This window comes from Eptesicus fuscus, chromosome 1, assembly GCF_027574615.1.
Source record: "Eptesicus fuscus isolate TK198812 chromosome 1, DD_ASM_mEF_20220401, whole genome shotgun sequence".
Lineage (NCBI taxonomy): Eukaryota > Metazoa > Chordata > Mammalia > Chiroptera > Vespertilionidae > Eptesicus > Eptesicus fuscus.
The window spans coordinates 56612015-56634600 of NC_072473.1; the positions used below are offsets into that span (position 1 = coordinate 56612015).

The following is a 22586-nucleotide window of genomic DNA, read 5'->3' on the forward strand; positions in this document are numbered from 1 at the left end:
TATTGTTTTAACCATTTTTGTTATGCTGGTAATGGTAGGCTTTCTTGATATAGAAGTGACCTGGCTGGCTAATCCTATATAATAAAAAGATGATATGCAAATTGACCCTCACGCCATGCCATCACAAGATGGCAGCACACACAGTGGGGGCAGAGCCAGCTGCTACATGGGAGGGCGGGAGGCCTGGCGGACGCTCAGCACACCTGCCTCTGGGGTTCCTGCAACTGCGCCAGAGGGTACGCCTGCGGCTGGAATTCCCTCAGCCCTGCTGGGGTGGGAGGGGTCCAAGGCTGCTGCTCTGAAAGGCTTCCACCGGGGTGACCAGGCTGGCAGGGGAGGGCAGTTGGGGGCGACCAGGCTGGCAGGGGAGGGCAATAGAGCCCGCAGGGGAGCAGTTAGGGAGTGATCAGGTGGGCAGAAGTCATAAGGGGCAATCAAACAGGGGAACGGTTAGGAGCAAGCAGTCCCGGATTGTGAGAGGGATGTCCAACAGTCGGACATCCCCCGAGGAGTCCCAGATTGGAGAGAGTGCAGGCTGGGCTGAGGGACACCCCCAACCCCCCAGTGCACGAATTTCATGCACCAGGCCTCTAGTAGCATGATAAAAGGCCTGAATGCCACTTCCAGGGCTATACATGGGATAGATTAAGAGGTGAGCCAGTTCTAGAGAATCAGGTAGTAATACATTATTTGTTGTGCATAACCATAATTGTGAGGAATTTAAAGGAATATTCTACTTTAATCTTTCTGACAAGTCTTAATTGATAGAAAACAAATCTCATAGATATGAGATAAACAGCAGTGGTGAAATGAAATAGAATGTGGGGAACCAACTAGTATTTTAAGAAATCTTAATCATGCTCTTAAATCAAATCTTAACCATTTTTTAAATGGCAAAGGCAATTCTACCCTGGCTGGAGCTGACCTGGAGTTGCAGCCCTTCCCCCTCCCCACCCCCACCCCCACTTGGAACTGCCTATTATCATGCAAAGATTAACAAAGATTTGTTACAGAATGCCAGGCCTTTGCAAACCTGCTTACCTGTTTAACTGCCCATCTGGCATTCCCTTTGGCTATTTCCCCATGTAACCCCAGCCCTTGCATATCACTAAGCCCTTTGAAGACCCCAGTCCTTTTGCATATCTGTAAATGGCCCTTTTGCCTACTTTTCCTTTGTGCTTTTCCTATATAAGCCCCTGACTTATGGTGAGCTGCAGAGCAGATTTTTGTGACAAAGCTGCTGCTCTCCCACACTGCTGGTGCCAACGGTTTTGGAATAAACACTCATATATGATTCAACCCTGTCTCTGCTTCACTGGCTTAAGTAGACAGGCAGCACGGACCCATCGTTTGTCTGGTTATAAGACCACAAATAATTTATTAATCACCCAAATTAGTAAAAGGGGGGGGAGGAAATAACGTGTGAAGAAACAATGAGGCAGAACTTGTCACATCAAAATAGTTTTCAAAACATTAGCTTTTATTTGACATTAGAAAAAATACTCCCCAATTTATCTCAGTTGTGTCATGTGATGGGTTTAGATTGCTTTTTGATGTCACCCATGCTGAGCAAGATTTGTCAATCTTCAAATCACCCAAGGCTGAGATTCTCATTTCACATCTGTTCACAAGTCAGTGTTTCTTTCATTTAATGAAGCATTTTGGCATATATTCCCTTTGAGGTAGAAGGGTGGAGATAAAGCCATCCTTACAAAAATGGATTTGTTTACTACTTTATTTATGCCAAAAAAATCAGATGATGGTAGCATGTTCTCTTATTCTTGTTTTATCAGTAGTGGTAGTCTCAAGATGCCAGAAACTGCAAAAGGAAGGCCTGTAGTTACTTTTTTCTTTGCACTTTCCAAAAATGAAGACCCACCCCCAACTGAAGAAAGGAGTGTTACTGAGTCCAGCTGATACTACATATTAAAAGTCAAACATTACAGATGTACCTGATGGCAAAATTAAAATGTACACAGCAAAAATCAGAAAATCCTCCCAAATTCTCAAATGTGCTACCTCCACATTTATTTTCTTCTCCATTTATGCATATTATTGATGGCTTGCCATGTAAACTCAAGTATATATTGTTTTAAAGTATTATAAATTACAGTGAACTGTAAAGTTCTCTTTGCTTTTAGATTTAACACTACTTTATGATGGAGGCCAAATTGATTTAATTGATAAATCACATTAATTATCTAACTCAAGACTCAATTGATAATATCATCATTCTGCCAAAAGGGTGTTTCTCAAAAACTTAAAGACCAACCCCAAAATAGGCAGGCTGCCCTTAGAAACAGGTTTGACCTTTTCTTTCACTCTTCCTCCTATCCCACCCTCTGTGAGTGATTTAAAAATAGAAAAGGTCAAAGCCCTGTGGGGCCTGGATTTAAAGGTTTGGGTTTTTAATTTTTTGTTTGGTATTTTTCCCTCCAATCTTTGCCAATTATTTCTCATTTTTATTACTTTTAAAATTTAAGCTTGGTAAATTGTTAAGCCACTTTGATTCACTGACCATATTCCGCCATACATAAGTCCTTTCATGACCAGGTTTTGATACTGAGAGGCAATTTCTAAAGTTTAAGTCAAAATCTGTTGTTAAAGAAAAATCATGTCTCCATCTCCAATCTTGATATGTACTATCTGAGGATTGTTCCTCAGATCCATTTAGGCAGTGTATATTTGTCAGAATGTAAAGGATAAAGAACTGAAAATAGAAAAAACTGTTAAATGTTTCAAAACCAATTGTGGCTTGAGTATGAATGGTTCTCCAAGGCTGGTACCATTGACACTGGGGTTTGGGAATTAGTTGTCTTCTCTCCTTCTATCCAACAGTAGCCAATCATTTTACATGAGCTAGTAAAAATGGTCTAAAGAGGGTTCCTGGAACTTAAGGAGCTATTTCAGTGGAAAACCCTGCTTATTGTAGTGGCCAGAGTAATAGAAGAAATATGGAGTAGGAATTAAACCACACAATGTTACTCAGGGTCTAAGTCAACCCCTAACAAGAAAACAACCCAAAAGCAAAGTTTTAAAAATTTTCCTGAGAAAGCATACATTTTTCATGTCTCTTGGGCCAAGTGAGTATCTAACAAATTACTTTATATAAAATAGGCACTCAAATATACCTGTAGAATGAATGAATGAAAAAAAGCGAATGAAAAGTAACCTTTTATATTCTAGTCTCCAAGCTAGTTAAAAACAAGTGTCTTTTAGTTAAGAACTTTTTTGTTTTCTGTCTAGAAATTAGCACAATGCCTTGAAATAGATACTTCTGTTTGTTTTATCCCATTCCTTTTTTATTGCATCTCCAAGATAAAATGCCTTTTGTACCAGATCTATTTCTTTTAGCATCATTTTCTTCAATGTTTGTATGAATAAATAAGAAGCTCTCTCATTCCCACTCTACAAAACATGTCAAAGAGAAGATGATCTATTTAATCATTCCTTCTCAGTGTCTTAATATCATAGTTGCTCAATGAAAGACCTGCAGTAATAAAATTTGATCTTGGTGTTTCAACCATAAGCTAGTGAAATGAAAGTGCAGTTTGGTCTTTGGAATCTCTTAACTCTCCTCAGCACGTAAGGACAGCACTTTATTCAGAGTGAATAAATTTTTACAGAAAAAAAAATCGTTTTTATTGCTCAAGTGGCTTCCTGACTCTAAGCTAGGCCAATGAGCAAGTATTTTTAAAACCAGTTGTTTCAGCTTAATTCTTGTCTTAAACTATAATAGAAGCAGAAACTTAATGAATTAAAGGAGAAATCTTGAGCCTTTTTTAACAGTCTACTGGCTTTAATTTAGGTCACTGAGCATGTGAAGTTGAGACTATCCAGAACTAGGGAAAAATATCATATTAAATTAAAAGGACCATGACTTTTTTCTTCTTTTTTTTAATCTCCAAAGCAAGTCAATGGGATTTCTGATCCATACCTACCTCATTAAATGAGCATAGTACTTCCCTGAAAACAGGCACTCAAATATTTACTAAAAAATCAAAGATATTTTCAGATCTGCAGCTATGATCTGTGTTCAATCTAAAGACCTTTAGACTAGGTCCATTTCACTGCTCTTATGCTCAGGAACTAGAATGATTTATTGCACATAAAATATGCTATGCTTAGCAAATGAAATCTAAAAGCACTGCTGAGCCATTTATTTTTACTTCTTAAATGTCTTTAAGCCAGGCTAAGGTGGAGCTCATTCACCTCCATCTTTAGCATTCAGCATTTAAAAAACTGATGGAGAACAAGAACACCTTGCTTTAAAAAATAATAATAATCCATCTCCTCAATTAGGCAAGGAAGCAAGTAGCTTTCTGATCTGGATTGTATCTTTCCATGTAGCTCAGCATTTAGCATACTGCTTTGCACAGTTCTATTTTCCCAATGTTTTTATCATTAAATAAGCCTAGCAGTAGTTAAGTACTTTTTAGTCTGGAGCTCACACCTATTACATTATTTCCTTCTGTTAGCATCCCATAAGGATGAAATCATATTTATATATTAGGGCATGTGTAGTTTTAAGCCTCATAAAAAGTTATCATTCATCATTCATTAAGCCAACAGTTAATTCCTTATATCAATATAGAACACTAGGATTTCTAACATAGATCTCTGTTACAGGTTGGTGATGAAAAATAAGGGTGATGAATTTTTGCATCACTAGTTGTTATCTCTGGGGATGAGAGTAAATAATCAATATTCATACAAGAGATATTGCTTACATATGTATGGCAGTTCAAGACTTTTAAATTGACTTCATACATTATGTTCAGCTATCAAGGACACAATAAAGATGTTTTATCTTCAGGTCCTCGATGCCTAGCAAAAAGACTGGCACATAGCACATAGTAGACATTATTGTCCAGTCTTGAATTCATCATAAATTTAATCTTTTACATATTATATTCAGAGTGTTCAATAGTTAATAGTTCAAATTTTTATCGTACTTTGCACCAAGTGAGAAAAATCAATAGTGACATTTATATGGTGCTTTAGAGTTCACAAAATACTAACATGTACTGCCTTATTCTAAACTGTAGGCACAATAAAATTATAAATGTGTGTATCTCTTTAGTGCCTGTAATAGTGAGTTCACATAGTAGGCAACTGATATTCTTTCATTTAACAAGTATTCAAACCCTCAAGTTTGTATAACTATTTATACTACCGCTCTCATAGGGGGTGAATTTTATAGACAATGTTTATCTCACGAAAAGTTTTATCCACAGAGAAAATGCCTAATGTTGTATTTACACAGCACTTTATAGTTTAGGAAGCTCAAGGTCATTCATTACATTTTCCTGTTATCAGGTAATAACCTGATATTACCAGTAAAGTCTTGCTTGATTGATTAAAATAAGCATTATCTAATTTCCTTACAATATAAACCTCCCTCTTATTACTTGGGGAGTATTACCTTAGATTTCACAGAACCCAAAACAATAGTTGGCACATAAAAGGCAGTTAATATTCATTCATTCATTCATTCATTCATAACATTTAGCCCATTGATATTTAGTGCTTTAGTTTACAAACCACTTTAAAATGCATTTCTTATCTGAAAATTTTACTTCTATATTGAGATTGTTTTTTTTTTTTTGTTATCCGTGGTGTCTAGCATGTTATCTGACCCATTGTAAGTCATCAAAATAGCTTGATCCCTTGTGTTCGCTGTATATTTTACAGTTTAAAAGCAGTTTCTATGTGTTTTCTTTTCTGCTACTTGGAATACTGTATGTACTCAAAATCACCAAAGCAGCAGAAACATGATGGCTACAAATATATGAAATTTTCATTGATCAATAACTTAATTCCTAATATCTGCATAGTATTACATACTGTTGATATGTAATCAATATTTACCAGCTCTGAAACTTATAAGTCTTTAAGCACTTTCATAGTTTAAAAGCATATTCACTTATTTTTATTTAGGTCACCTGGATGTGATGATAAATAATCATTGAGTCCTTAGTGCCTAGAACAGGGACAGACTCACACAAGGAAATTAATATTATTCAGCATTTACATCAGGGTTAACTATGGTCCACAGACCAAATTCACTTGGCTAATGAGATAAGAATAGTTTCCCTTTTTAAAGGATTGGGGTGGGGTGAAGAAGCGAAATGTAGAGACCATAGGCCTGCCAAGACTAAAATATTTACCATTTCACCTTTTATAGAAAGAGTGTGATGATCCCTGATGTACAAAATGCTTCAAAACTGACAGTGTACATAGCTGGCAATACGCTATTAATGAAAACACCTTATTTTCATATATATCTCAATTATTTAAATTATCTTTCCTCATGATAAGGGGGGAGAAAAATCAAGGAAAGATTAAAACCTAATTACTTCCAAATTCTGTCACCTTTAAGCCCAGAGGTTGCTATTAAAGCTTAGGGCAGGGTTGGTTCAGCCTATCAAATTATTAGGCCACTACTATGAGCAGGGAGTTCAGGCTGTCTCCTTGGGGCATCACTCTGTTCCAGGACTACTCATTCTTTTTTCTAACCATCACTAGGAATCCCAAATTCCAGGAATCTTGTTCATCCAAGCTCAAAGAAATCATATATTACTGGCTGGTGCTTCTCAGGAGGCTGGCACATCTGTGTATTTTCTATCTAAATGTTCATATTGGCCTGGAGCATCTCTTTACATTTTCTCTACATAGCCTGACAATTTCCTGTTCTCATCAGCCTAGAGCTTCTGAGGAAAAGGGAGGACTGAAATACAATTTCACTAATATGTCTCTCTCAAACGGAGTGGAGATGAAAAAAAAAGAAGTTTAAAAAATACCTAAAAGTTAATAAATGACTCAAAACTATAATAAAAACAACCTTACACTGGTCCAGGCAAAATATTGCCAATCTCAAGATATCTCTTCAAGGTAATAACAACATCAAAAAGGATATCACAAAATTAGTGGGCTTAAATGGAGGTATAAATACTGGAAAGGAAGAACTGAAAATGTCCAAGTGTAGGGAGGATAGCAGAATAGAGCTGAGGTTTAGGGTCCTCATATTGGGATTTCCTCTGGTCTTGGGGTTTCCAGTCTTCCTAGATTCAGGGTCATGGAACTCCAGCTTTCCACCTAATTTAGTCTTAAGATATCTGTCTCTCTTGGGTCTTCAAGTCCACATAGAGAGGCTTGACTCCTGGGTCTTTATGTGTGTGTGACACCTCCTATCCTTGGGTCTTCGGTGTTCAAGCTAAGTTTTTTTATCTCAGGTTTTGTGACTCAGGTCTCAGGCTTTCCATGTATCCCCACTCATAGGCTTTGTTCTTTCATCTTGGGTCTTCAGCTTTTTGTCTAACTCAAGACATGAGAACTTCCATCCAACTCAGTTGTCTGACAAGGGCCACCTTCTTTATGTACATAATGGCTCTAGGGCTTCTAATGGTCTCAAGGCTGAGGTTTCCATCTATCTTGGGACACAGGTTTTATTCTTTAGTCCACAGGTCTCAATTCTGTCTTCTGTGTTGGGAATTATATCCATTATGGGCCTTCCACCTTCTGTACATCTTAGGTCTTTGGATACTTGGGCCTTCTACTAGTTTTGAATTATCTCACAGGACGGCCTGGCATAAGGAACAGCTCTGCAATGCTTATTTTGATAGAAGACACTCTGCACCTATTGGGAAGGGGTTACGAAGCCCCTTTGTCGCAAACATGCACACATGGATGTACACACACACATATACAAAAAATATGCACGGAGAGAGGATTGCAGGAAATCAAAGGTGGGATACACAGACTCATGAAGAGGCTGAAATACCCAAAGGTGGGTGGATGGAAAAAGCAAAAGAACAAGAGAACAGAGAGAAGAGAAGAAAGGTGAAATGGAAAGACACAAAGAACAAAGAAACACATAGAGCAGGAAAAAGGAAAGGAAATGGCCCAAGAGAGGCAGAAAGGACATGTAGAAGAGAGAAATCCAAGATGAAGAGTAGAAACAGCAGAAAGGAGGCCAGAATCAGAAATAGGTAAAATGTCAAACTAACAAAATAGGAGAGAATGAAGAACAATCAAGAGTTCACAAAGAGAGGGGAAAAATAGAGGTGGACAAGACAAGGAATGAGCAAAAAGCATATAGCATGAGACTCAGAGGCAATGGGAAGAACAGTGAAAGAAGAACAAGAGCTAGGAGAACAAAGATAATTAGTAACAAAATGAAAAAATGAGAGACATCTAAGACAAGGCACAAACAACTCTTATGAACAAAAAAGAAAACAAGACAAAGATACACAGAAGAAATAAGCAAGAGGATCATAGAATTGGGTAAGACACTTGAGAGAACAAAGACCAAAGACATTCAAGGAAGAAATAGATAAGCAAAGAAATACACACTTGAGTGAAAGAGATAAGGCAAGGCATTAGAGGTAGAAGAGACAAGATATAGTGAGGGGCACAACAGCCATGAGAAACATCACAAAGAAAACAAAAGAAAACCAAAAAGAACATTAATAACTACAATAAGCTATGATTAGAACCAATACTACTTATATCACTATCAACAATTATAGTAACAACAACATGAGTGGCAGAGGATTTAAACACAGAATATGTGCCTCTTTAATATTCTACTACAACTGTTTATAAGAAATTCCAAGAGCCAAATGAGATGCCACAGGTGAGTGAATATTATTATAAAGGGCCATTAGAGAGGTCCTAGTCAATGCCTTCATTTTTTATCTTCATCTTTCCCCACCCCTTTAGAAAACTAACTTGATTTTCCCACCCATCACAATTATAACACTGGTTTTTCCTTTAACACTACTGCAGATACATTCTCTCACAAGAAGATATAAGAAAAAGGGCCACCCTTTCAGCAACAAAACAAAAATGTTGTTTTAAGTTTCTATATATTTAGGCATCTAAGAGTGGCAAAGAATTTATGCAGTAAAGATAAAGAACAGATAAGGTGAGACTAATCTTAACACAACTGGTATAGATTAATAAATCATTAAGTTGCTTCATTGAACCCAGTTGGCAATACCGGCATAACTTACCTCATTTTATTGCACTTGGCTTTATAGTGCTTCACAGATGTTGCATTTTTTACAACTTCCTCTACCAGCAAAAAGCTTACAACTCACTTTATTGCTGTATTGTGGTTGTCTGAAACCAAATTTTAATATCTCCGAGGTATGCCTTTGTAGGTTACTGATCATCCTCCCATCTCACATTCAGGCCCCTCCTGCACAAAAACCACCATAGCCCATTGCACAAAAACATCCGACAAACAACTATTAGCTCCAAACAGGTCCTCACATAATTACAACACCAACTTACTTTATTCTGCTATTCTAAAATGCTAGAATGCCAGGCATGTTGATCTTCCTTTGGTGTGTTCAAATTTCTCGTTCTCTGGATTGCTTTTCAGAAGGATGAACGATTTGGTAGATACTATAAAGGGAATAACCAGGAGCTACAAAAAAGGGGAAAAATAACAAAGGAAACTATATATGTGCCATAAAGAAGTATTAACTGAGTACTCACTAGAGTTATGGGAAGATTCAAATTATGAGTTATAGAAACTATTTCTACAGAGTTTAGATCCTTAGAGGTAAAACTCATACAACTTCCTCACAGAATGGGAAACTATGGCATAAACAGGAAAATGTCTTGTCCTTTACAATCAGGACTTACTACACTTGAATCATCTCCCAACCTGCAGCCACCTAATCATCCTCTGTCACACCACCATTTTCACCCATCTCCTACACAGTTGCTTCCCAAGTGAGTTAGTAAGCTATTTTTACCAAAGCAGACACAGTTCATTATGATCAAAATAATTTCAGTGGAAATATAAATGCAATGTATACTGAAAAATTAAAGACAGTATCCTTATTTTGCTTTTAAGAACAGCTTACCCACCTCTGATGTGTGGAGGATGTCTTGAGACTTCACCTTCCTATCTGGGCCCAGGAGAGAATCTTGGTAGAACCTCCTGGCCTAGGGTTGTTGCCCAGTGGTAGTGAGCTATTCCCCTGGAGGATCCTCATGCCCCATCTCCACCTAGGGATCGTCAAAGGGAATAGGTCACTAACACTGTAAAGCAACAAGCCTATTCTTCTGAGGAAGATCTGGAGAAGAGAGAAAAGAAAAATAAATTACTGAAATGCAGTATACTGGGAAAGCCTGTCTCAAAGAGCAACTAATAATTAGATTAAGTGATGTCTAACCTTTTTTTCCATGTGGATTGAGGGGTGGAGATTAAGAACTGTGGAGAGCTCTGTATTCTAGCTACCAGCCTAGAGAAAAGCAAATGCTTCTACTACTCATTCCAGCTTTTTCCTTGAATTTCACCTCATCGTAAATAGATATTTAGAGGTGAATTATTACCAAAATTCTCATACTGTACTTTATTCTCCAGTCTCTACTAGTGAGCAGTCTTCTATATTGTGGGTTATTAATGTTCTAGTGTTCTCACCATAAAATAAAGTCAAGGGTCAAAAAATCAAGGGATTGAAAATAGAAGGAACAGATAAAGCTTTCCCAACCAAAAGAGCTATCAAGCTACTTAGAAAAGCTCCAATATTGTTTGATCCTGAGTTCTATAAGAACTCTTCTTCATATTGCCTCAGGCTTCTTTTATAAAGCACTCTTAATAACTGAACAATTTACCTCAAAGTGTCTCTCTCACCTACTTTTGTAGAATTCTTCTCTTTTAAAATATATTTTTAGCCCTAGCCAGTTTGGCTCAGTGGATAGAGCATCAGCCTGCACACTGAAGGGTCCCGGGTTTGATTCCAGTCAAGGGCACATGCCTGGTTGTGGGCTCAATCCCCAGTAGGGGGTGTGCAGGAGGCAGCCGATCAATGATTCTCTCTCATCATTGATGTTTCTATCTTTCTCTCCCTCTCCCTTCCTCTCTGAAATCAATAAAGATCGATGCTCAACCACTGAGCCATGCTGGTCGGGCAGGATTCCTCTTTTAATTCATGTTAGTCAGATGCTGGAGCACTGCCAATGGAAACAATTGCTTTATAGTCAATCTACACGGGACATTTCTTGAACAGCTTACACAGATGGGACATGACCAGAGTCCCAGGATATTCAGAGAAACCAATAATCATTACAGTGATATAAAATCTCAGTTGTGCTGGTGTGGCTCAGTGGTTGAGCATCAACCTATCAACCAAGAGGCCACAGTTAGATTCTTGATCAGGGCATATGCCCAAGTTGTGGGCTCAATCCCCAGTAGGAGGCATGAAGGAGGCAACCAATCAATGATTCTCATCATTGATGTTCTATTTCTCTCTCCCTCTCCTTTCCTCTCTGAAATCGATATATATCTACTAGTATACACACACACACACACACACACACACACACACACACACACACATTCAGTTATTAATGACAGCTAAGGAAATCTACACAAAAGGAAAAACAAGGTGTAGAAGGCTAGGAATCCGGTAAATAGCTTAACATAGGCCCTTGAGTCTCTTATTCTATCTTTTAGCAATTTCAAATAACAAACCCTCAAATTTATTAATAAGGGAATGATAGGGACAATGAAATTATGTCTGCCAAAATAAGGCTATGACAGATCACGTTGGTACTACTCATTAACAAATCCTTAGCACTTAGTACTAGTCTGACAAAGGAAAGTAGAAATAATTTTTGAGGCCTATTCATCAGAAGGCATAGGTTTGTTCTCTCTCTCCTAAGTAGCTATGAGATTTCAAAGGAAGCAATTTATTGTTTTGCATCTCTAATTCTTTATTTATAAAATGGGGACCAAGTATGCTTGCTGTTATAGACCTCACTGGAGCCTACTTTTGAAGGATGGGCTCAAATTCATTCTGTAAATTGAAAATGTGTGTGTGTGCGCATGTGTGCATATATATATATATATATATACATATATATATATATATATATATATATATATATATATTATCTGTAGGATTTGAAACTGGTTCCTATTCTGTCTTAAAAAGGAGCTCTTGCAGGAAGTTAAAGTCCTTAAAGCCAAAGACAGAATAACCACAACAAACTCCCCAAACTACCTTTTTCTTCAGATAGTCTGCAAGCCATCCTTAAATTAATTGGAGCTTGTCCAGATTCTCAAAAGGAAAGATGTAATGAATATGGAGCTCCTTAGAGTTTATTGTAGTCCTCAGGTCTCACATGCCCAGAATGTCCTTGGAAAAAACACACACAAAAAACAGGGCTCAGTAGGATAGGTTACCAAAATGGTTGAAAAAGTCTCAACAACACATAAAAAAAAAACCTAGGAAACATGAACCTGAATCATTAGATATAGGTGTGTCCTGTCTCTCCTGTCTAGCCTGTACAGTCTCCCTAAGGTCCTGTTAATGGCAAGCACTGGTAGTATCACTGAAGGTTAGTCAAGTGTAAAAAAAAGAACTAAATTAAAATATGGGTCAAAACAATACCCACCTTAAGGGTGACTAATTTGTGGCTTAAAGGTCATGCTCTTGCTGTAAATACTTCAAGATGTAATGTAACAGAGAGATTGCTACTACTGCCTCGAGGTACAATTGCCTTGACTATTTTTAATATTTAGTTAGCTGTCTTTATTATAGGATAGGAGCTCACTGGGGCAGGTATAAGCCAGGTTTGCAATCTTGAAAATATTTTGCATAGTGTGGAAAGAATCAAATACAACTTCCAGATTTCTGATCAGGAATTGCCATATATTTATAAGGGACTTGATGGCAACATCAAACAAATTCTAATAGTAAGTGAAAGATCACTTACTCAACTCTATATTCTCTAGATAAAATGTCCAGTAAATCCAAACTGGTACTCTATGATGAACAGAATATAAACTATGCTCTCAATATGAACAGAACAAGCTTAAAATCTCTTAGCAAATCCTTTCGCATTCTTACTGTATTTAACCTAAGATTAGATACTTCATCCCCAAATACAGGTGTCCTCCTGAAACCTCATCAATAATGGTAAATAGACACTCCATGTGAAAACAATTTGTCCTCAAAAAACTTTTAAATGGATCCAAGCTCAAATCCATTTATAATATCTAGTTAAGATACCTAAAAGGAAACAACTTTTCTGGTCTCCCCAGATCTTCTGAGCTACCATAGACCATATTTACTGAGTATGGCTGCTTTAGCATCAAAGCCCTGCAGTGTTCTTATGTAATTATAGTAATGACATATACAAGGATCATTTCCTTTCCCTTAAAGGGAATCTAAGGCCAGAGAAAGTAGTTACATTTTGGATCAGAATAATACATTTCATTATGGTTCAATATTCATTGGCAAGAATTTTTAGACTCTTGATTCACATCCCATAGCCCAACAAAATGTCAAGGTACTTTAGACATGAAAACCAAAAGCCAACAAGAGCTGGTTCAAATTCTCCAACACTAGACAAATCACAGAATTGTCACAGTTAGGAAGAATTACAGTTGTGCCCACCCTCTCCCCCCTCCCCACCCCAACTGATGTAATCCAGTATTTTCATTCTCTATATAAAGAAACTGGGAGACCAGTAAATGTTATACAGTGTTATATAACTAGTGGGTGGTGGAGTGATAATTAAACCCAGGTCTTCTCTCAACTCAAAGGTATTTTCACTCTGGGGTCTGGGGTCGGATTCTCAGGGCTACAAGAGCTTTCTACAAAATTTTTACCATATTTATATTTCACCATAATGATAGTCCGGGTCAGCTAAATGACTGCCTCATAATGGAGGACAGCATTGCCAGATTGGTGGCAAATTATATAGTTTTGTTGCCTGGAGCGAAAGAACAGAGGAAAAAATATATAAATATGTTTTGTGCCAAATAAGACAAAAAGTGTTGAAATGTGCTATAATAACAAGATTTTGTAGCAGTTTGAAAAAAGCAATTTGGTTAAGTACATTATCACAGCACGTGACAGTAGAGACATCCTATTCTGCAAAGAGGCAACACCTTAATAGTAGTACTATTTTTACATTTTAATAGCAATTTATTCACTACTATTCTGTACACTTGTTCTGTTTTGTAGTTTTATTATAGATCTAAGCAAAAATACTTTTTTACTATTTTGTTTATAACCTTTAGCTTAAAAATTATTTCCATTAACTTAAAGTGTACATATAATTTTTCTTATGAGTTTAATCAAAAAGAGATCATAATCAATATCAATAATGTCATGTCTCATGTTGATAGTATAAATTCTTAAGAAATAAGTATGGCAGTCTATGTCTGTGGTCTTCTTCCCTCAAATTCATAAACCCAGTCTAGTCATAAGAACATCAGACAATCTCAATAGGATACTTTGCAGAATACTTGATCATTAGTCCTCAGACATGAGAAGGTCATCAAAAACAAGGAAAGTCTGAGACAGAAACTGTCATAACCAAGGAGCCCAAGGAAGACATAACTAATAGATGCAATGTGGAATTCTGATGGAATCCTGGAACATAAAAAGAGTACTAGGAGAAAACTGAGGAATTGTGAAAAAAAGTATGGATTTTCCCTAATAATAATGTTTCAATATTGGCTTACTAATTATGACAAACATACCATAGTACTGTAAGATGTTAATAATAGGGAAAATAGGGTGTGGGGTATACAGGACCTCTATGTAATAGCTTTATAATCCTATATTATAAAGAGGTAATATGCAAATTGACCCTCTTGCCCTCACACAAGATGGCCGCCCATGTGGTCAAAGATGGATGCCACAAGATAGCCAGCAGGGGAGGGCAGTTGGGGGTGACCAGACCTGCAGGGGATAGCAGTTGGGGGCGACCAGGCCAGCAAGGGAGGGCAGTTGGGGGTTACCAGGCCTGCAGGGGAGGGCAGTTGGGGGAGACCAGCCCTGCAGGAGAGGGAAATTGTGTGTGTGTGGGGGGGGGGGGGAGACCAGGCCTGCAGGGGAGGGCAATTAGGGGCAACTGGGCCAGCAGGGGAGCAGTGAGGCATTGATCAGGCTGGCATGGGAGTAGTTAGGGGGTGATCAGGCAGGCTAGTGATTGGGAGCCAGCAGTCCCAGATTGTGAGAGGGATGTCCGACTGCTGGATTGGGCCTAAACCAGCAGTTGGACATTCCCCGAGGGGGTCCCAGATTGGAGAGGGTGCAGGCTGGGCTGAGGGACACCCCCCCCCCCATCAGTGCTCGAATTTCGTGCACTGGGCCTCTAGTTATTCTATAAAATTCTAAAACAGTTCTAAAATAAGAAGATTTTGTTTTGTTTTACATCTCTTGACAGATGCTGAAGGCTTATAAAATGCAGAATTTTATAAAAGCAAGTGAAATAGAACTTGAGAATTCTGGATTTTGCTGCAGTTGGTACCTTCATTGTTTGCAAATCTGGCCAAAAGACTTGCTCTCTTTCTTTTCTGATCATACAAATTTACTTGTTTTAACATTAAAATACATAAGCCCAAACATTCAATTACCCATAACAGCAAAAGAATTATTTTAAAAGGTAGTGCACTAATAGTTTTCCATCAAAGGGGACATGTAAGGCTGGAAAACTTTAATGATATATAGACCACAGAATAATTGCACACCAACACTGCACAATAACAATCATACTAACAAACAGTATGCCAAAAGTTTTCAAAGCTGTGGATAAAGTAACCTAGACATTTTATGAAACTCAGTAATGTATACTGACCTCCCAGCCATATCCCTATTTTTAAATTATCTGCATAAGCATTTTGATTACATAGGTTATGTAATGAGGGTATTACTTGGGTTTGCTGCCTAGCCTCTAATATTTCTGGACAAACTAGTCAAACAAAATATATCATCTAAGAAATCTGGCACTGGTCAAATTTAAATTTTGCTTCAATTTTTCATTCTAACATGAACAAATCAAAAGCTCATTTCCAATGTAGGCATGAAAACAGTAAGGAGTTCTTTATTGAAATTATTTGTACAGGATGCACAAGGAAGCTAACATTCCAGTGTCTCAGTGCTCTAATTTAGAGGTCAAAGAAGAGCAATCAAGTAAAACCAACAAAAATACAGCTAACTCAGTGGCACCAGTACAATGATACATAACTGTGCATGGCCACTGAAGTTTAATTTGCTAATTCAGCAGGTCAGCTAAGTCTCAAACAAATAGTTGAGATCCAACTTGAGTTGGATTTTAAAAGAAAACAGTGTTAAGTGCTACCCCTCTGCAGTAAAAAATACGGTAGTGGGAAAAAATCATTTTCTTCAAATTCAGTTTGTAAGAGTTGAGGCAGAGGAAGACATCAGCTCTGTGTAACCATACATGTCAGTACTCCTTGACATCCAAGAGTTTAAGATTTGGGGAAACAGCTCAGTTCAGACAACAGTTTCATTCTCTTTAAGCTAGTAATTTTTTTTTTTCCAGAACAGTTTCATAAATAACAGTATCTTAGCCTGGCCATTGTGGCTCAGTGTTTGAGCATCAACCTATGAACCAGGAAGTCACGGTTCAATTCCCCATTAGGGTTGTGGGCTTGATCCCCGGTGGGGGCCATGCAGAAGGCAGCCAATCAATGATTCTCTCTCATCACTGATGTTTCTATCTCTCTTTCCCTTCCTCTCTCTTCCTCTCTCAAACCAATAAAAATATATTTTAAAAATTCTTTACTTCAAGTCACAAACTCCCATCTAGATATACATTGGATAACCACGGCCCAGTTACCCTAAAAAGAAATTATGCTTAATCATGGCAGGTCTGAACTGGTTAGAGAAATAAGTTACAGAACAATAGTTTGAAAAGCTAAAGGGGGATATGGAAAAAGATGCAAAAAGTAGGATCAGGAATCTTCCCCCAATCCTATATATTAAGGTTCTATAAGGAGGAAAGTCAGAAAAGAAATCAGAATAACTATTTAGAGAAATGCCAAAAAAATTTTAAGTGCTTTTTTAACCCTTTGAAAATTTTCCAAATGACAAAATGTCATTTCAGGGGCTGAGGTATTCAACTCAAGTCCCTGTCTTAATTTATCAGTAGTCCCTAGAGACGAAGGTTGACGTGGATGGTGATTTGATCCAAGGTTAGAGCCAGAACCAAAGACTAGCTGTTCTTATTCCCAGTTCACAACCTTTTCATACTTTTGCCAGCATCTCACTTCTTCTGGCCCCAAACTCATGAAAAACAGCAATCCACTCCATCTAAGAGAACATGCGCTTCATTAAAATGCACTTGCAAGAAGTAATCAAGGGTGGTGCATGTAAGCCCTCAGCACACATGCCTACTTTCCCCTGAGACTACTGACCAACATGCTCCCTAAGGACACCATCACTTGACTCAGTAAGTATTTCCACCCACTCTTCTTACTCTGTCCCACAGAACTTCCCAAATTATGGTACTCACCAAATTGCCCAACATTATAATGATTTGTTCATTTCTGCATCCTCCATGAGAACAAATTCCTTGACATAAAACATGCCTTTGGTATTGTTATTTATTCCAGTACCTGGCCCAATAACTCAACAATATCTGTTGAGTTAACACAAGTTATCTCAATTTTGAAGATGCCCACATTTCCAGAATATCTCTTTTTTTGTTAATCCTCACTCAAGGATATTTTTCAGGGAGAGGGAGGGACAGAGAGAGAGAAACATCAATGTGGGAGACACATAGATTGGTTGCCTCCCTCATGCCCCCCAACTGAGGCCAGGGATTGAGTCTGCAGCCAAGGTACATGCCCTTGACCAGAATCGAACCTGAGACCCCCCCCTCAGTCCAAGGGCTGATGTTTTATCCACTGAGCCAAACTGGATAGGGCCAGAGTACCTATTTGTACAGCCACTAGAGATTTTATTTCAAGCAATGAATTGAAAGACAACTTCAAAATTCACCTTTGGATGCTTTCTAGTGCAGGCTTCAATCCACCTACAATTGACCATCATTCCTAAGTAGTGGTTCAGAACTGGCTCAGAATTCATCCCTTTAAAACAAATTTCAATAAATAGTTATAGTTATATATTAACACCGAAAGATAATTTGTTTAGTAACAATAAAAGATTTCATAAGCATAGACCAGTGTTTCTCATATTGGGGTGATAATAACCCTGGAGGTTTGTGGACATATTCTCATGGATCCCCAACTACGTAAATCATATAAAACTATATATATATATATATATATATATATATATATATATATATATATATATATATATATATATATATATATATATATATATCTTTCACAAAGATATATTGAACTAGGGAAACATGTTTACATTTCAAATAACTTTCTTAAGTCAGTGTTCCTCAAAACACATGTTCTTTATGATCTCAAAGAATTTTGTTCCTGTGGAACTTCAGTTTGAGAAACAATGGCACATACCATGCTTCCAAAAAGGCTCAGGAATATTTGTATATTACTCCCAGTCAATCAGACAAATAATGTCTTTAGGCATTTAGCTGTGAGGAAATATGGATATGAATTAAAATGGGCAGTAAGAGAAGCCCAGCACATTATGATTCTATTGCTCTTGCTAGGATATATTGATCTGAACAAAAAGTCTTAAAGTTGATGTTAATATTTTTCAGCTGCACTTTTGTGTTTGTTTTATATCAGGGAGGCTAAGCTTTTTTGCTTACCAAGCTACCTGTTGAAAAAAGGCAAAGGGGAAGAAGGTATATTCACTTCATCATAAAGTAGGCAAGATCATGGTTTTTTAATAAAAGTTATGCTTCTCCATTGCCCTCTTGCCAAACAGGTTCCACAAATCTCAAACTAAAAAGGCATCAGCGCTACTCTCATCTGTTCTGGGGCAGAGATAGAATAAAAAGGTACAAAGAGCCAATATATCAGATTTATATCCCCAATCCCAGAACCTTGAAAAGCTCAAACCTATGAGATTTAACAACCAACAATATGGCATGTAGCCAAACACAATGACTAGGCCTTATCTCTTTAATCAATTTCCATGCCTCCAAAGGAAGTAAAAAGCAAATGGCATTAAATAAACCAAAAGTTTAACATAATTCATACAAGACAGCACTTGATTATCATTTCCTAGAATTATTTCAAGTGTGCTTATATTAGCTCAACAATACAACCATCTAGGGCAGGGGTCCTCAAACTTTTAAAACAGGGGGCCAGTTCACTGTCCCTCAGACCGTTGGAGGGCAGGACTATAGTTTAAAAAAAAAACAACGATGAACAAATTCCTATGCCCACTGCACATATCTTATTTTGAAGTAAAAAACAAAACGGCAAAAACACTCGCATGTGGCCCGCGGACCGTAGTTTGATCTAGGGCATGAGATTATATATAGGACTATATCATTTCTACCCCTCACTTAAGTGTAACCTAGCATAGGACCAGGTACACAATATTAATTCTTATAATTCTGTTGGTTAACGCATATGGTGAGACTATATTTGCAGATGAGGTGAGAATTGGAAAAGAGACTTAACAGGAAACCTCTGGGTAGCATCTAAGAGAAAACAGAGCAGGGGAAAGATTACTTAGTAACTACAAAATAGTACTTACAGAATTCTAAAGAGCCAGAGACTCTTCTTACAGCTGTCCAAGGAGCTAGAAGTACAAACTGCACCCTGACCTGGGCTGACCTTTTGACATCCTTCTCAGAGGAATAGTATTCTTTTTCAGTGATTACAAAGAACTGCTGTTGTAATGTCTAGTTATTTGCTTCAGTAGTTCCTTATTAAATACTTCTCTGCCATCAAAACCTGTACACTAGAGGCTAGGCTAATCATTTTTTACCAGGCAGCTCACTGTCAAACAAGTTTATATCCAGAAGAATGGCTAGCTTACTATTCTTTTGATATAAAACAGGGAAACAGGTCCCATTATTTTTAAGTCCTCATTATGTAATAGATTAATCAAATAAGGCGATCTGTGGTTTTCAAAAGCACCTCAGTATATGTTGTCTCATTTCATCCTTTTACAGTTATCTTCTTGAAATAAGTAGGGGCTGGTTGGTGTTCCAGATGAAGAAATTTAAGGATTAGGAAATTTAGGTAGTTTTTCTAAAAGTGAATGGTGGTAAAACCCAAACGGCATGGTTTTAGAATGGTGGTAGAGCCCAAAGATATTGGTCTTGAGTTCCATTCTAGAACTCCTTTGGTATAGCAAGAGTCACAGTGGTCTATCCACAGACCCACCACCCTTAGTAAAATGAGAGACACTGGTCATCAGGTACATGGTATAAATGGGTTTTTAACTTCAAAAATGTAATGCCCAGTTTATCAATTCCACCTTGCAATCCAGTTGTCTTTCTTAATAAAAATTAGCAGTAACTTTTGGTTGTATCCTGGCAATTGACTCTGTAGAATAGCAATATACAAAGAGGAGAGATTCTCAGCCAGGCAACCTGCTTTGGAAGGAAAAATGCAGAGATAGTGCTAACCTTCCTTCCTGGGGAGACAACTCTCAACTGATACTTATATAGTGTATATTGAAAATCCAGAATGTAAAGGGTGGCAATCCAGCTCCTTGGGCTTGCCTTGCCTTGAGCATTTTGCCCAGTAAAGCAGTAACAGAGGTGGGCAGAGATAACTCCTGTCCCAAGAATAGGACAATAATTGGAATTCGGATTATTAACAAATGCAAGAAAAGGAGTGAAGGCCCATCCACCTAGTTCAGGCCTGCTTTTGGTAATCAACACTGCACAAACACAACATCAAAGTGGTAGGGAGGTCTTGAGTTGATGGGTTGAAAAATGGGACAATCGGTACTGTGTTAAGTAAAAACACAGAAGGGCCTTTGGGTAGTCATCATTACTTCAAAGCAGTGCAAAAAGGGAAATGGAGGGGTCCATGTCAGATGGGCAGGACCAAGTAAAGTGCAACTGAAGCACCACAGCAATATAAACTGGGTAAACCAATGACATCTGGGATTGTTAACATTTAAGTCCAAGTGAAAGGGCCTTGCCCAGTCAACATTCCCCACCAGCAATGCAAAAGGGCGGGGTGAGGCACAGCGGGGGCAGGAAGGATGAGGGGCCACAATACTATCTAATGGCTGGATACATGGACACCCTGAAATTGTGATTATTAATGGTCCACAGAAGGGTCCAAGGACAAGCATGAGTAGGGAGAGGGAAGATAAGGGTAGGACCATGACTACTTGAAAATGTATGCCCTGGAGCATTGCAAAAGAAGTGGGAGTATGGGTTGCTATTTGAAGGTCATACTGCAATGTTTACATTTTATAATGCCATGAGAAATTGGGGCTGGGAGTGCTTGCCTAATAAGATCAGGGAGGACAAACCCATTGCTAATTGCCATTGTGTCCATTAAGATTTGCAGAGGTTTTGTGTGGTCAGCAGCCCCTGCAGTAATGCCAAGGGGATATAATGGAATGGCATCCTATTTTAACAGAAGGGGGCATACATGATGTATACAAAGAAAGTATGGGATCCTATCTAATCAGAAGAGCTGAGATCATGGAGCTCCTCATCAGTAATTCAAAGGCAGTGGTAAGGGCATAGAGCACAGCACCTTCCCTACTGCATTGGCACTCTGACAAGTACAATTAATTATGCACATTAATAATCTCAATAGAAGAGCTCATTCATAGTTAATATGCCCCTAATACAAAGGGGGAATGAGGAGATGCAATCCTACTCCAACAGAAGCAAGGACAATTGCAATTATGCACATTAAAGTAAAAAGGGGAGAGGGGCCCGTTGAATAGCATCTCCTTGCTCTAAAGCAAGGAGGGTACAGTCATTCTGATATAAGACTTACTTACAAAATTACATTTGTGCACATGAAACTTCTAAGTGAACAAATCTTTTGAGTAGTGGGCACTGTCTGATGAAAATGTTAAGGAAGTAGGTGATGCGCTTATCTAGTGCAGAGAACAGGAGAAAATGTAACTGCAGATATTAACCGTCCAAATGAGGGCTTTGATTGATCAGCGCTCTGCTGTACTGCAAAGGGAAGTGGGGGGCGGGGTGGGCGAGGGCACGGGGGTGTCTACTGATGAAGACAACAGTATAGTACCAATCCACTAGAAGGGGCCTTGGGGAAAAAACAGTATCCCCTGCAGTAGTGCAAAGGAGATACAATATAGTCCTGGAAGTGATAGGGATATGGAAAACAGCAATTCTGCACATTAACTGTCCAAATGTAAAGGTCTTAGTAGTGGGTACTACCTACTAGAAGGCAAAGGGAGTTGGGGGTATGTGGTGTGTCAGTGTCCTTATCCAGTGAACAAGAACCCAGACAAATGTAATTATGCACATTAACAGGCCAAGAAAAGGAGATTTAGGGTTCAGCAACTATGGTATACTGCCAACGGAGGGCAATAGGGTAGGATGAACGAAGTTGAAATTATGTACATTAATGTCCAAGGGATATGGTGTAGCTAATTAAAACCTTGTACCTTGTACCAATATAAAAAATCTTAAAGTAGTGGGCACTCCTTGCTAAAAGGCTAAGGGAATAAGGAGAGGGGTGTCCTTGTCTAGTGTACAAGAACATGTACAAATGCAATTATGCACAATAAGCCATGAAAAGAGAACTTTTCATGTGATCAGTACCCTTGCTATACTATAATAGGGATCTGAGAGGATATAGGATCTTATTCAAATGGGATGAGCCATGTGCAATTACACACATTAATGTCCCAGGTGTAAGGTTGTAATCAACTATAATTTCGCACCTTGACTGT

At 38.2% G+C, this 22586-nt stretch overlaps 1 long non-coding RNA gene across 1 annotated transcript; it reads right to left on the reverse strand.

Moving 5' to 3' along the window:
* Positions 1–1484: 1484 nt before the first annotated feature.
* LOC114229313 (uncharacterized) lies at positions 1485–21870 on the reverse strand. The gene is made up of 6 exons (XR_003615400.2): positions 19437–21870; positions 17787–17875; positions 12027–12161; positions 9886–10094; positions 9301–9436; positions 1485–8354 (listed from the first exon to the last, which is right to left on the reverse strand). It is a non-coding gene; the product is annotated as an uncharacterized LOC114229313 (long non-coding RNA).
* Between the last annotated feature and the right edge of the window lie 716 nt (positions 21871–22586).